The following is a 14,705-nucleotide window of genomic DNA, read 5'->3' on the forward strand; positions in this document are numbered from 1 at the left end:
AAATAAAACGATTATGGTTTAAATACGTATTAGGACTACTTAAAAATAATAATTTAAATTTCATCGTCATCATCAACCCATTGCTGTCCCACTGCTGGGCACGGGTCTCCTCTCATAATGAGAAGGATTAGGCTATAGTCCACCGCGCTGGCCAAGTGCGTATTCTTAGCTTCACATACCTCTGAGATTTTTTTTATATATCTCTCAGGTTTCCTCACGATGTTTTCCTTCACCGTTTAGTTAGTGATAACTAATTTCTAATACGCACATAATTTTGAAAAATCACATGCGTGCGTGGGATTTGAACCTCGGACCCCTCGAACGAGAGGCCGAGTTTCTTAACCACTAGGCTATCACTGCCTCTAATTTTAAATTTAAATTTGCTTATTCGAAAATCAAAAACATTTCTTCTTATTTTGTGTGTACTATTAAAAAAACAGTGTATTTTATCCTATACAGGTTTTAATCAATGTTGCCAATCATTTTGCATAAAAATTAACAACCGGATAGGTAAAGCCGGTTATGTTTTAATATCCGGAGTTAACGGAGCGCGATAGCTGACACCCGGTTAATATTGAACGCTATTTAGCATTAATGACATTTAGCGGCATTTTCGCTAAATATCGTTAATGTACCGAAATAACAGCATTTTTAGCGCTTTTCAATGTGAATTAGGTGTAAATTTGATCCTAGGCTTCATTTACTTTGTCCCTGTGTTTTCGGGACGAGATTGGAGCTACTAGTACCAGACCGGATTAGTACTAGCTACTTGGTTTTTTCTGCCTGTAGTAAGAGACAACTAACGCCCGTAATTTATATTTAATCTATCCGAGGTTTTGTGTTTTAAAAATCAACATTTGATATTTTCTGTATACCTGAAATTGGCGAAGTTAGCAAAATTTGATAAATGGATAGATTGAGTATTAATAACGGACGTACATATGTAATAAGATAACCCTGTATAGACAGATTAACATATCCACCGTTATAATTAGATGTTAGAATTAAGATATTTTTAACAGATATCATACTAGAACGTGTACATCCATTGGGACTCTATTAAGCGCTCTATTTGCTTACTACCTCGAAGGTAGGTCGCAGTGAACTGTATTAAGCCAACGCTTGTGGATATTTCACAAAGAGGTCAATTTTTTGACCGTTCGAGCTGAAAATTTGAATGTTCATTCCTTTGACCAAAATCTAGGTCGAATGCATGCATAAATTGAGGGGCGATTGCGAAAAATACAAACTTAGTTAGCTCTGGATACATTTCGAAGTAATATTGCAAGCGTTGCTGATATTGCAGTGGGAATTCGCCGCCAGGCTGCTCTAGTCACATAAATCTAACAATTACATGAGAAGTAAACCAGTGATAGTTAGTGGTTGGAAACGCGGCCTGGAAGGGCGGGTGAGATTTAAACGCATGCACCTCTGATTTTTTTTTTATAATATAAGAGTAGCAGACGAGCATGCAGTCCACCTGATGGTAAGTGGCTATTGCCGCCCATGGACATCTGTAATCAACCCCAGATAGGATTAAATATTCCTACCTGAGGTTGGCCACAGATGCGCCGCTACCCCTGAGGACTAAGCTGGAACGCCTCGGAAGGGTCTGTCTCCCTTACCACACCCTTCAAACCGGAACACAGCAGCGCCTAACACTGCTGTTATTAGGTAGAAATAGGTGTGGCGGTGGTGCCGCCGGAGTCGAACCACAAAGGGTTCTACCACCTTCTACGTTCTTTTTCAAATAATAAGCGTATTATAAATAAATCATCACTTGAAGGTGATAGAATTCTCTGTGGCTTGACTCCAGCGGCACCACCATCACTATTTAATATAATAACAGCAGTATTAAGTGCTGCTGTGTTGTGGTTTTAAGGGTGTGGTAAGGAAGCCAAACTCAAGGTGCTACCCTTGATCATATCATCTTGAGCGCATCTAAGTCCGACCTCAGGTAGAAATTTATTTATATCTGAGGTTGATTACAGATATCCATGGGCTGCAGATTACAGAGTACAAGCAATTTACCATCAGGTGGACTGCATGCTTGACGGCTACTCTTCTTTTATTTTAAAACATAGTAAAATATTAGTCCTCAAGAGAACCAAATTATCTAACCTTAGGTAGGACTATGACCTTTTCTGGAGTTCATGACATATGTTCATGGGCGGCAGTAGCCACTTACAACAACCGGTTCCGGGTCAAGAATAGGGCTACGGTATTCCCTGCCTGTCGTAAGAGGCGACTAAAAGGGGGCTTCTGGGGTCGTGGGTGGTAAGAGTGGGAGCTCGAACCGCCCGGCCAACGGCCCCGGGAAGGACGACGGTATGTTTGGTCGCATACCGTCGTACACACCAGACTTCCTTTGGAGATCCCAGAGTCCTCTACGCAGCGCTGAGGACGGCCACAGGGGGGGTTTTAGTGCGGTAAGAGTCCCACATAACCCTGTGTCGCTCCCAAGGCACCGGGTACCTTTTGAAGGTTTCCCCCTCGTCAAAAAAAAAAGTTAGGACTATGACCCATTCTGGAGTTCATGACATATGTTCATGGGCGGCAGTAGCCACTTACTATCAGGTGGACTGCACGCCCGTTTGTTATTTCATATATGTACGGCGGCAGTACCACTGCATTTAAACTATGAACTACTACTTTTGAAGGTGGTAGAACCCTTTGTGGTTCGACTCCGGCGGCACCACCGCCACACCTATTTCTACCTAATAACAGCAGTGTTAGGCGCTGCTGTGTTCCGGTTTGAAGGATGTGGTAAAAGAGACAGACTTTTCCGAGCCGTACCACCTTAGTCCTCAGGGGTAGCGGCGCATCTGTGCCCGACCTTAGGTAGGAATATCTAATCCTATCTGGGGTTGATTACAGATGTCCATGGGCGGCAGTAGCCATTTACCATCAGGTGGACTGCATGCTCGTCTGCTACTCCCATATTATAAAAAAAAATAAAAAAAAATAATGAACATCTACTTTTCCTAAACCAATATTTTATACTTAGTAGGTACATAAATATACCGGAAGTTAATACCGTCTTATATTATTATTATAGCTCTTATCGCTACGGCACCGTGTAAGGGGTTGGTTGGACCCCTAAGATTTGTAAAAATGAACCCTACTTGCCCCGACCTCCCCTGGGCCGACCTTTATAGTGATGTACGATACATAGAAGCAGAAACTTGATGCAATAAGCGTGAAACTTTGATTAGTAAGATAGAAACATACTTCATCGCCTTGAAATTGGATGAAACCACAAAAGGCCGATTTGTCAGTTATTTTTTAAATTCCTGACTAATGAAAAACATTTTTAGAGAAAATGTACGTATAAATAACTAATACTACGTAATTTACGTAATAAATAAGTATTTCAAACATTTTAGGGAAATTTTAGCACGAAGACGTGGCAAAACTTTATTTACGCAACAATTTTAATTCTCAAAATTGGTTGCACTTTCTTGTTAGGAGTGATCGATCTAAGTATTTTATTGCGTCTAAGGCGTTGTATCTAAGGCGTGAAATAGAAAACATTTTCGGAAAATCCCTATTTGAATGTATGATTTCAAATCGAAATTCTGGATACATGTGTAATGTTCTCAAGGGATTTTTGAATAAGTAAAAGGTCTAAAGTATACTTCGGTTTTAATTCAGCTTATTGTGAAAATGGCTGCTACCTTTTATCCTGGTGGATAAGGATGTTCTATTGCGGATGTCCCACTGCTGGGCCCTGGTCTCAGCTGGGAAAAATCTGGAGCATACTATTTCATGTTGCTAATATGAAAAAACTTTACTTAATTTGCCGAAACCTACGAATAAAATAAATAGCAAGCTAATTTCTAAAGTTTATAATTTTTACAATAAATAAAAAAATGGAGGAGAGAACATGCGAAAAAGCCGTGAAAAATTTTGTATATTGGTATTAATTTCAAATTTATCGATACGTAGATCAACGCATAATACATAAAGAGCCCGATGTATAATTCAGCGTCACACGATATTATGAAGCTCATGGGAGAGTAGGGCAATGATGACTTTGGAAAAACCTTAATCCTACACAAGGCTCCTTCCTTTAAATTCCACGTCATCAATATATCACTGTTGAATTTCTAATTATAACTTGATTTAAAAGAAAATGTATTGTTCTGGTTATATTACTATTGCATTTAAACGATTAATTTATATTGCCCTTTGAGGTAACGGGGGGGGGGGAACTAACAGACATTAGGGATAACTCTCAGATGCATAGGTTTCCTTGTATTATTTTCAATTTGAAAATATTTTTTTACATATATGTATAACTTATCTGCGAGTCAAACCCGGTTACACGAGCAAGGTTAAATCGTACTAAAAACTATCACTGCAACGTTACCCACTGTATAATTCAGGATAACACAGTTCTATAATTCAGAATCACACGACTTTGTCTCAGGGGAGCGTGGGGTGAGGAAGATTTCGGGAAATCTGCGTGAGCGTGGAACACGTGACGAGGGGCAATTCTTGCAATTCATCGCATTTGCTAGTACACTGGGAATATAAATGGATGTGTTTACGTTTTTTTGAAAGTCTCGGCTCACACTTAACTGACACTTTTGTGAAATGAAATGAAATGAAATGAAATGAAATAACTTTATTACGTAATGCATTGTACACACACACATATCAATTACAAATTACTTAAGTTAATTACAAAAGAATGGGATATAGGTACATATAAAACTCATGATACATACTAAAACAACACAGCAGAATAAAAATACAGTTATTTAGGTAAGTTACAGCATATCCCTATGCTTGTATGTATACATTGCATACGGAAAAGGCACTCACTCAGCATTGATGCCATGGTGAGTTGCACCACGGCGCTGATTTTCAGTGAGCCCATAGAGTGACTCACGGATATGCGTACAGCGAAGAGAAGTGAGAGGAAACACGTGAGCAGCTGAGTTCGATTGTTATATCGCGGGTAGACGCATTTTGTTCATATCACTGGGAGTCTTTGGTATTGCTCAATTTGAACTGTGCTTGTGAATGAAATAAATGAAAGCCATCAAAAACAATGCTTGTAAAAAGATCCAAGTCTCGCCATTCAGTTCTTCTACCGTAAAAAGTTTTGAGATCTATGTAAAACCAAGCCGGTAAATGTATGCAGTCCCTACTTAAGGGACCTTCTGTCTTAAGGTATTATCTCACTATCTAACCTAACAACATCTCATGGGACCATACCAATATTAAAAATCGTTTATGTTCTAAATAAATTAACGTGGCAATCGTACTGCAAGTCACATTGTGTTTTCATCTTATCATATCGCATCACACAGGTAACATTAGTACGATTGCCACGTCGATTTATTTAGAACATAAAAGATTTTTAATATTGGTATGGTCCCATGAGATGTTGTTAGGTTAGATAGTGAGATAATACCTTAAGACAGAAGGTCCCTTAAGTAGGGACTGCATACATTTACCGGCTTGGTTTTACATAGATCTCAAAACTTTTTACGGTAGAAGAACTGAATGGCGAGACTTGGATCTTTTTACAAGCATTGTTTTTGATGGCATCTCATTCCTTTTTGTAGATATTTCCACTCTTTTCCTTTCCGGTACCTTCTACTAGTTGAATCTCAACAACAGATTTTTTAAAGCCAATTAATTTTTTGTAGTAAGTCTTTGTAGTTATGTAAATAATCTTGCCATTTATCATCACTTTCATTCGAACATGACAATAAATTAAATCTAAAAAAGTTACTATTTTGACAACTGAAATTATTCCCATTATCCTCAGGAAAAAACATCTCTACTGATTGTGATTTATTTATTTATTTATTGTGATTTAACGTGTCTTCGTATTAAATAATCGACATCCCTTACTTTCTTCTGAATATCCGACAAAAATCATTGGTAATCTTTCACTGACTTCGTCGGACTCCGGTTTTTGATATAAACCACAGTATTTACTGCTCTTGCTCAAATTCGTTTCAATTTATAATAGACTTCTGACTTCTGAAATGAAATGAAATATTTATTTAATAATGATAACATTCGTTTTAGACTTCTCGCATTTACAATAATAGTTCTGTTAGCTGTTTCAACCACAACAATTTGTTTAGGGGTATATAGTATCGCCTTCTGATGTAGAATTCCATTTGTTGACAAGAAAATATTGAAAGCTCTATTACAAAATTTCGTCCCACTATCTGATCTCATACATTTGTTCGACTTGCTAGTACCTTTTTCAACACTTTATATTTTTGAAATTTCTTAAAGACTCACTCTTATGTTTTAGAAAATAAACATTCATCGTGTCATTCGAGAATAATAGTCGATAAATAATAACATGTACCTTGAACCGTTGAGTGAAGTAGCTTCCATGGGACCACATAAATCTGTATGTACGATCTCCAGTATATCGTTCGTTCGCGTTCAGCGGTTTGGAAATGGTTTCTTACTAGTCGTCATATCCGTCGTAATGTTCACATTATCAAGACCAGTCACAATATTCTTTAAAATTCGCATATATTCCGGATTAATATGGGCTAGTCTTCTATGCCAATATTTATTTGACATTGTCAAATTACATATCGGTGATTTGACAAATTGTTTAAATTTATATATACCATTTACGTTGTGGCCAGTTGCGATGATATTATCTATGGATAATATTACGGTTGCACTATTAGTAAATAGTGCAACCGTTTTTCAAGAAATTAACAGTAAATTTGAATAATTTGAAACGAACTTAACTTAATTTATGTAATATTACGTATCAAATATTACGTAAGTTGAAAACATGATTTTTTGTTTGTGTAGATATTGGTTTGTCTTTAAGGCCATTTGGTAGATTTAGGTCTAAAACAGATAGGGCAAAAGGAATTGTGTAATAAGGGTAATCCGTTTAGAAGTTATTAGGGATTTTCCATTGTGAACATTGTAAATTTGTATATGTAAGCTTATTATTTTCATACAGACGCGCTTAAATAAAAGCGCAATAAGGCCGAAATTTGCACATTTGTTTCCTTGGAAACAAACTTATTATTATTTTATAATACGGTGACAGTTGCTTTACCTCACGACATTTATTGTATTTTTTGTATGTTACCGTTATATTGTAGAATACGTTAGCATACACATTAACTAGGCAGTCTTAAGATTAGCTAGAAAATATGCAGATTACCTATGTAGTTAAAATTCGAAACATCTTTTCAGACTTGTTCTTAGGGCTAAAACACATGCCTTTTTACGACACGATGACGTATCGTGACACATAGCGACATTGTGCCACAAAGCGATATTGGTTCGTGAAAATATACAATGTTTGTCGTAAATTCACGACACGACGACGCATCATGACATGCACGGGTCGACGTCAAGGGGTGAAAATTGATACAATCTTCGTTTTGTACTTTAGGTAATGGGCAAGCTAATCTGCGTTTTAACTGATTTAGGCACATTAGCCGTAACATCTAGTTTTTTGTCATGACATTTGTCAGAAATTCGGAATGTTTTTGATATTATATTACTTTTTAGGGTTCCATACCCAAAGGGTAAAAACGGAACCCTATTTCTAAGCTGTCTGTCTGACATAGAGCTCTATTTCTGGAACCTTAATAGATAGAAACTTATTTTTTACGGAATATATATAATGGTGGCCGCTTTAACGACAAGTACTAAAAGTAAAAAGAAAAACTTTCATATAAAGGAGAGTTGCCATACAAGGACCTTCTTTTTCTTTATGAGGAGGAAATCTTCAAAAGGTACTCGACGACGTGGGAGTAACGCCGGGTGGCCGTCCTCAACGTTTGTTGGAGAACTCCGGGATCTCCGACGGAACGCAACCGAAGTCCTCCAAGCGCAATGCCCCGATCAAGCTCTGCCCTGGGCAGTTTTCGCTTCTCCTAAAATATCCCGTGTTCACGACGGTATGCGACTACTTATACCGCCGTCCTTCCCAGGGACACTTATTGGACGGTTCGAGCTCCTTGCTGCCACTCCCAACTCTGGAAGCCCCCTTTTAGTCGCTTCTTACGACAGGCACGGGATATCGTAGCCCTTTTTTAGTCCAGGAACTACAGGGACAAACATATAAGGACCTGCTATTTTTTGGCGTTTTTCATTTTAATGATTGAACCGTAGATGTTACAGTTGAAATGTTCACAATGCATTATATGGCAGCTATAATATCAATTAGTAAAAATAAAAATAAAAAACCAAATATTTTTGTGGTACGGAACCCTCAGTGTAAGAGTTCGATTCGCACTTCACCAATTATTTGTATTGAATTTAAATTGAAGTTGGAATAGAAAACGTCTTATGTTTCGAGAATAGAAACAATTGAAGTCGTCGCCAATAATAGTAGGGGAGCCCAAGACGGGATTTTGAGAGTGACTCGAACGCGGCAGATTAAGATATGGAAGATACCTTACATCCTATGGAGTATCTTAAACCATCCATTTTGGGGGTTCAACCAGGGAAGTCCGTCAGATTATTAAAAAAAAATAGTATTATCTATAGTAGCTTAATTATATGCTGAAAACAATAAATTTTAACCTGACGATTTGAGGGCAGCGTTAGGGTGCGGTCATTTTTTTAATATAAAGGAAATAATGCTAGAAAACGGGTAACATCATAATCATACCACACGTTGATGTAGTGACAAAAAACTTATTTAAAAGGAAAATATGTATATACACTATCTGATAGCGCTACTTATTAGCATGAATCCCTGCAAAGTAATGCTGTGTAACAAACTAAAGGAAAAGGCTAATTTTATGGAAAATACATTATTCTTCATACATTCTCATTCTATTTTTATTCAAATCGTCAATATAAAAAACCCCTCCACTAAATCGTCAGATGAAGGGTTATGATACGTAAAACATCAGCTGGAATTTCCTGTATAATAATCTTACGCCCTCTAGTGTGGCATGATAACGACTTTTTTTGCATTTTCGAAGAGTCACTGACAGTCTTTCGAATCGGATCGTCAGTCTTTCGAATGGGCGACTCATCTGGGGTAACTTCATATCCCCTTTGAAAATCGAATGCGCTGGTTACTTTTTTTTCCATTTTTACCTCTCGTACGGCTGCCCCAATATGCAAACCAGCAGATAAACATATTTCTGGCATCAGAGATATATACTCTATCACTAACCTGCCGCGCCTTGAGTATGTCTGACTCTGCTTTTTACATCTTTCGAATCGTCTAGAAACTATTCCCACGGTTAATCGAAAAATATCACACAACCTTTTCTTCACTCTAACGTGTAATCTACACAATCGTATAGGTCCTATCGACGCTCGACTTTCTACCCATTTAACATCATGGGCTCCCCTACTACTCGTACATTTCGCGGACAGAAACACAGATTCATTAACTGCAAATGTAACTTTGTCATCCTATATAACTTATATAGGATACAAAGTTATTTAATGTAGTTGGTGTATCTAGATAACTGGACAGAAATTGCAAAATATTTTAGTTTTCCCATGGGTTATATACTAAACACTAATTGTATTCTCAATTTCAACCTTCTATGTCTGCTAGAAGTGCCTTAAACTTTTGATGATCGGTCAGTCAGTGAGTGAGTGAGTGACAAAATTACGAACTTTGACTACTTGTAATTCTTAAACTACTGGTTCAAATTTAATGAAATTTGAAATATACCGTGTCTACACAATGCTTGATTGGCTCCTGAAAATTCAGGCTTCTAGGTTCATATGCAACGAAGTTACAGGAGGTCGAAAATGGGCCGAATTGCTTCGAGAAAAGAATGCTACGGCCGTGCCGCTTTTTTTGGCTTTGGCTCGACTTGGCGGAGGCACTGCCGTGCCTCCAGATAACTTTTGTCGTTGGTTATTATTTTTATATTCTGGGAGGAGACACGTGCCCCTATATAGTAATTTATTTTTGTGCAACAATGTCTTCAAAATCGGTCTACGGAACATTTGTGAGTCATAACGGATTTGCTAGTAAGTTGGGGATTGAAATGGATGTATTTAAGGTTTTTTAATTGAAAAGTCTCGGCTCATGCCTAAGAACTACTTTTGATGTTGGTTATTGTTTTCTTCTATTCTAAGAGGAAAGACGTGCCTATTAGACAGTAATGAGTTGACGGTTATAATGTTTGCCATATATTTTTGAGCATGTTTTTTTAAAACTAGACACTATAGATTAAAAAAATGCTATGTCCCTTCCTGTATAGTTTATTTATGTGCAATGTCTTCAAAGTCAGTCTACGGAACATTTATGAATCATGACACAACAGCACGGTCATTTACGAATACAGACACAGAGCGTATCAGACACGTGCCGTAGCGAAAAAACAGTATTCTCCAATACAGTGTGTATTGACGTTATATAACTATGCTATCGGTCGCAGACACAGGCCGAGAGAAATATGACTTCCACGGCACGTGTCTGATACGTTCTATGTCTGTTCATAAACGGCGCCTAACCCATTCTCAGCAAGATTTAACGAGAGATTGGAGCTACTTCGTAGTCTATAAATCACGTACAAATATACCAATTTTATTACTTTAGTTCGATAAAGAGAAAGATATTTTGTAAATAAAGCACCCTAAAACGTTCACCCATAATTCAGTGAGATAAAATTGTAACCAATATGATTTATTATGGTAAATAGCCTAAACACAGGTCATTAACAAAACCCTCAGGCAATTGTTATAAATTGAATTAATATTCGGGAGGCGATCCCGGCTAATGGAAAGGGGAACATACCTGCTAACAGTTTTTCGCTATTTAAATTACCTTCAATATATTTACCTGGGAATTTCTAAGGTGACCTAGATATTGATTAAATTTTTGAAAGCAGTGATAGCCTAGTGGTTAAGAAACTCGGCCTCTCGATCGAGGGGTCCGAGGTTCAAATCCCAGGCACGGACCTCTGAATTTTCAAAGTTATGTGCGTATTAGAAATTAATTATCACTTGCTAAACGGCGAAGGAAAACATCGTGAGGAAACCTGCATACCTGAGAGATTTATAAAAAAAAAATCTCAAAGGTATGTGAAGTCTACCAATACGCTCTTGGCCAGCGCGGTGGACTATGACCTAATCCTTCTCATTATGAGAGGAGACCCGTGCCCAGCAGTAGACAGTAGCAGTGGGTAGTTGATGATGATGATGATGAAGCGATCCCCGCTAATGGAAAGGGGAATATACCTGCTAACAGTTTTTCGCTATTTAAATTACCTTCAATATATTTTACCTGGGAATTTCTAAGGTGACCTAGATATTGATTATTTTTTTGTAAATGGGGCGTGGTTACGAGTATTGTTAAACGTTTAATACCTTTGTCTGTGTGTCTGTCTGTCTGTGTATTTGTATAGATTTTAATATGATTAAAAGGCTGCATAATAGCGACTCTAACGATATTTTAAGGATATTTTTACCACGCTTTTATTAGCTTGGGTTGTATCTATGTAAGTGCATTTTACTGCGGTTCATAACTATTCTCTCATTGATAATTTCCAATAGAATGATTGTAACATTTAAAATATCATGCACCCTACGCTTTTTACTCTGAATTGAAATATTATTTTAATAACTTAAATTTTATTATAATTTTATTTTGAGGCGATTCATTATGATTGATTGTTCAATCTTTTACTACTGTAATATTTCACTCTTTGACTATAAAAAATATTTTCTAGTTTTTATTTCGATTAGAAATAAAATCGTGTTTTTATTTTATTTTTGTAAACTATTATTTTTTATTAGGAAGGTAAGCGTTCCAACTTAGGGCTCTGAGGTAACAACGTGTCTGACCTCAGGCAGGAATATCTTATCTAATGTATAAACCGATTTTAAAGTTTTAATCTGAAGGATAGATTACACTAGAAAGTTCTGTGATTTCTTTTTTGTATTGTGATTGGCGGAAATATATATAACTCTAAGCTATACTGGAGGTTTAAATATTTTTTTACAACTACATAAGTATGATTCGTGATGAAGAAGTACATACTTAAATATTATAAATATATCACATTATTTGCGATTAAGGCGTTGAATAAAAAAAATAAGACACAATTTAATAAAAGAAAAAAACGTTTTCATTTAAAACTATTCGATTATTCTCTTAGTAGAGTCCAATTTATTATTAAACACAAGCTTGATACAAAAAATCACGTATTATTCAGAACTTTCACTCCATTCTCATGTTATCCCTCGGGACACTCCTATGACATGCGACGGTATATTATACATACAGTTCTTTGTAAAACAGAGATTTATTAAGCGTGAAATAAATATAGAAGCAATGGCTAGGAATCTTTATGATGTTAAGTTTTTTTTATAAATAGTATGATGCGATCTATCTGAATAAGTTGCCGCTGCTAGAATTGAACATCTGTAATCAACCGCAAGATTTGTGTTGTACCTGTGGTTGGCGAATGAGCAGTGAAATCCTAGTGGTTAAGAAACTCGGCATATTGATCGAAGGTACCAAGATCCAAATCCCAGGCACGCATCTCTGATTTTTAAAGTTATGCACGAATTATAAATTAATTATCTCTTACTTTAACGGTGAAGGAAAACATCGTATAACCTGCATATGTGAGGAAGAAAAAAAAGTTTTCAAAGGTATGTAAAGTCCAATACCTTCTCATTCTGGGAGGAGACCTGTGCCCAGCAGTGGGACAGTAATGGGTTGTTGTTGATGATGATGATGGCCGCGCATGTGTTGTAATTTCTGAGGACAAAGGTTTTTTTACGAATGGATGGGACTAAAATGCCCGATAAATCCATGTAGTTTCGCTTATCTTGCACATCACGTTAGGATTACGATAGAATGTTTCGTATAAGTATCTCTCTTCAACTAAAATCTTCAAATGGGAATACAGAGCTTAACACTACTGTTTAAGATATTTTGTTTAAGCAAGTCATAATAAATTCCTAACAGGCATATAACTAAAAAATCCTGGGATTCGAACCGCATACCTCCGATTAAGAACAGAGCTTCAAACCACAAGGCTACCACTCTATAGGGGGGATAGAATCACCCACACCCAAACTTGAATTCGTACTAGTAACTTTAGTTTCACGTCAGAAACAGGTCGACCTAACGCAACATATAAATTATGTGCCAAGGTTATGCAGTACGTATTCACCCCACTCTCCCCTGGGACGTAATAACGTGCAACGCTTAATTATGAATTGGGTTGTGCCTATATCATGCATAGATGCTATTTATATTGTTCTACGTAACCTCGAAAGGGCAGAGTTCTACCACCTTCAACCGTTCGACATTTACATGCAGCATATTATTATATTTTAACTTAATACATACCGTACAAAGTATGTTTGTTACTTTGTTTGCTTATAGCTCGTTTTACACTGTTGTAATGTTGCTTTTAATTGCACTAGAAGGTATTGCATTAGAAGGTGGTAGAACCCTTTGTGGTTCGACTCCGGCGGCACCACCGCCACACCTATTTCTACCTAATAACAGCAGTGCTAGGCGCTGCTGTGTTCCGGTTTGAAGGGTATGGTAAGGGAGACAGACTTTTCCGAGGCGTTCCAGCTTAGTCCTCAGGGGTAGCGGCGCATCAGTTGCCGACCTCAGATAAGAATATCTAATCCTATCTGGGGTTGATTACAGATGTCCATGGGCGGCAGTAGCCACTTACGATCAGGTGGACTGCATGCTCGTCTGCTACTCCTATATTATAAAAAAAAAAAAAAAAAAAAAAAAAAAAACTTCCACTACACGTACTGGTGAATTTTGAAGTTATGTGTGTTCGAGATATCTATACTAATATTATAAAGAGGAAAACTTACTTTGTTTATTTGTTTCAGTGATTGTAATGAATAGGCTCATAAACTACCGGACCGATTTTAAAAATTCTTTCACCATTCGAACGCTACGAGTACATTATCTACGAGTGACATAGGCTATATTTTATATGAAATATATTTGATAAATAGATTTTGAGGCGGTACAAAGTTTGCCGGGTCATATTGTGGCATTTAAATATATAACGGGTACTTATGATACGCGATTTTGATTTCTTAATTGCCAATATTTCGACCCAGTTTCATGAAAGTGGCCACGAGGGGTTCACCATTTACACCGAAAATCGAAATATGAGCAAGTCGAAATATCGGCAATAAATAAATCAAAATCTCATATCGTGAGCACTGTTACATATTAAAATGTTCTTTAGTGCTTGATTGGCTTGAGTTTCACGATGATTTGCCTCAAGTGTGCCAAGGTTTCGCGAAGTTCCATTCTCCCCGCTCTCCCCCGGGATTCCACTATGAGATGCTGTGCTGAATATACATCAGGCTTTTTCGCTTCAACATTTAATAAACGTGAAATAAATATTAGGAATATACATAAATAAATAAAAGATGTGGGTTGTGTTTTAGTTCTATTAAATTAAGGAACCTACAAAATCTGTACAGATATATATTTTATAAATTACTCTTATGTGTTATGTATAATATCTATTGTTTCTAGGGCTGTATTTATAAATTATGTTCAATATACGATTATTTGAATGGTATTACAAGTGTATAATTAGTCAACAGCAATATCGCTTATAGATTTATCTTATTTATTTATCTATTTATACTTTATTGGTCAATAATGTGTTACAATAGGCTGACTTAAGGCTAAATAGCATTTTCTACCAGACAACCTTAAGGATTTGGAATCCTACTTATATATTTATCTGCCTTTCAAC

The 14,705-nt window shown here is 36.8% G+C and overlaps 1 protein-coding gene and 1 long non-coding RNA gene across 2 annotated transcripts in view; one reads left to right on the forward strand and one right to left on the reverse strand.

The window, feature by feature from the left end:
• The window catches only part of Octalpha2R (alpha2-adrenergic-like octopamine receptor), a 513,118-nt gene that overhangs the window by 149,469 nt on the left and 348,944 nt on the right, over positions 1–14,705 (forward strand). The gene's annotated exons all lie outside the window — the stretch shown is intronic.
• Positions 5,799–6,643, reverse strand: LOC140745574 (uncharacterized). Its single transcript, XR_012102673.1, has 2 exons — positions 6,344–6,643; positions 5,799–6,003 (listed from the first exon to the last, which is right to left on the reverse strand). It is a non-coding gene; the product is annotated as an uncharacterized LOC140745574 (long non-coding RNA).

Source organism: Epargyreus clarus, unplaced genomic scaffold (assembly GCF_041222505.1).
Source record: "Epargyreus clarus isolate Ecla_fem2 unplaced genomic scaffold, WU_Ecla_fem_2.2 ptg000002l, whole genome shotgun sequence".
Taxonomy (NCBI): Eukaryota; Metazoa; Arthropoda; class Insecta; order Lepidoptera; family Hesperiidae; genus Epargyreus; species Epargyreus clarus.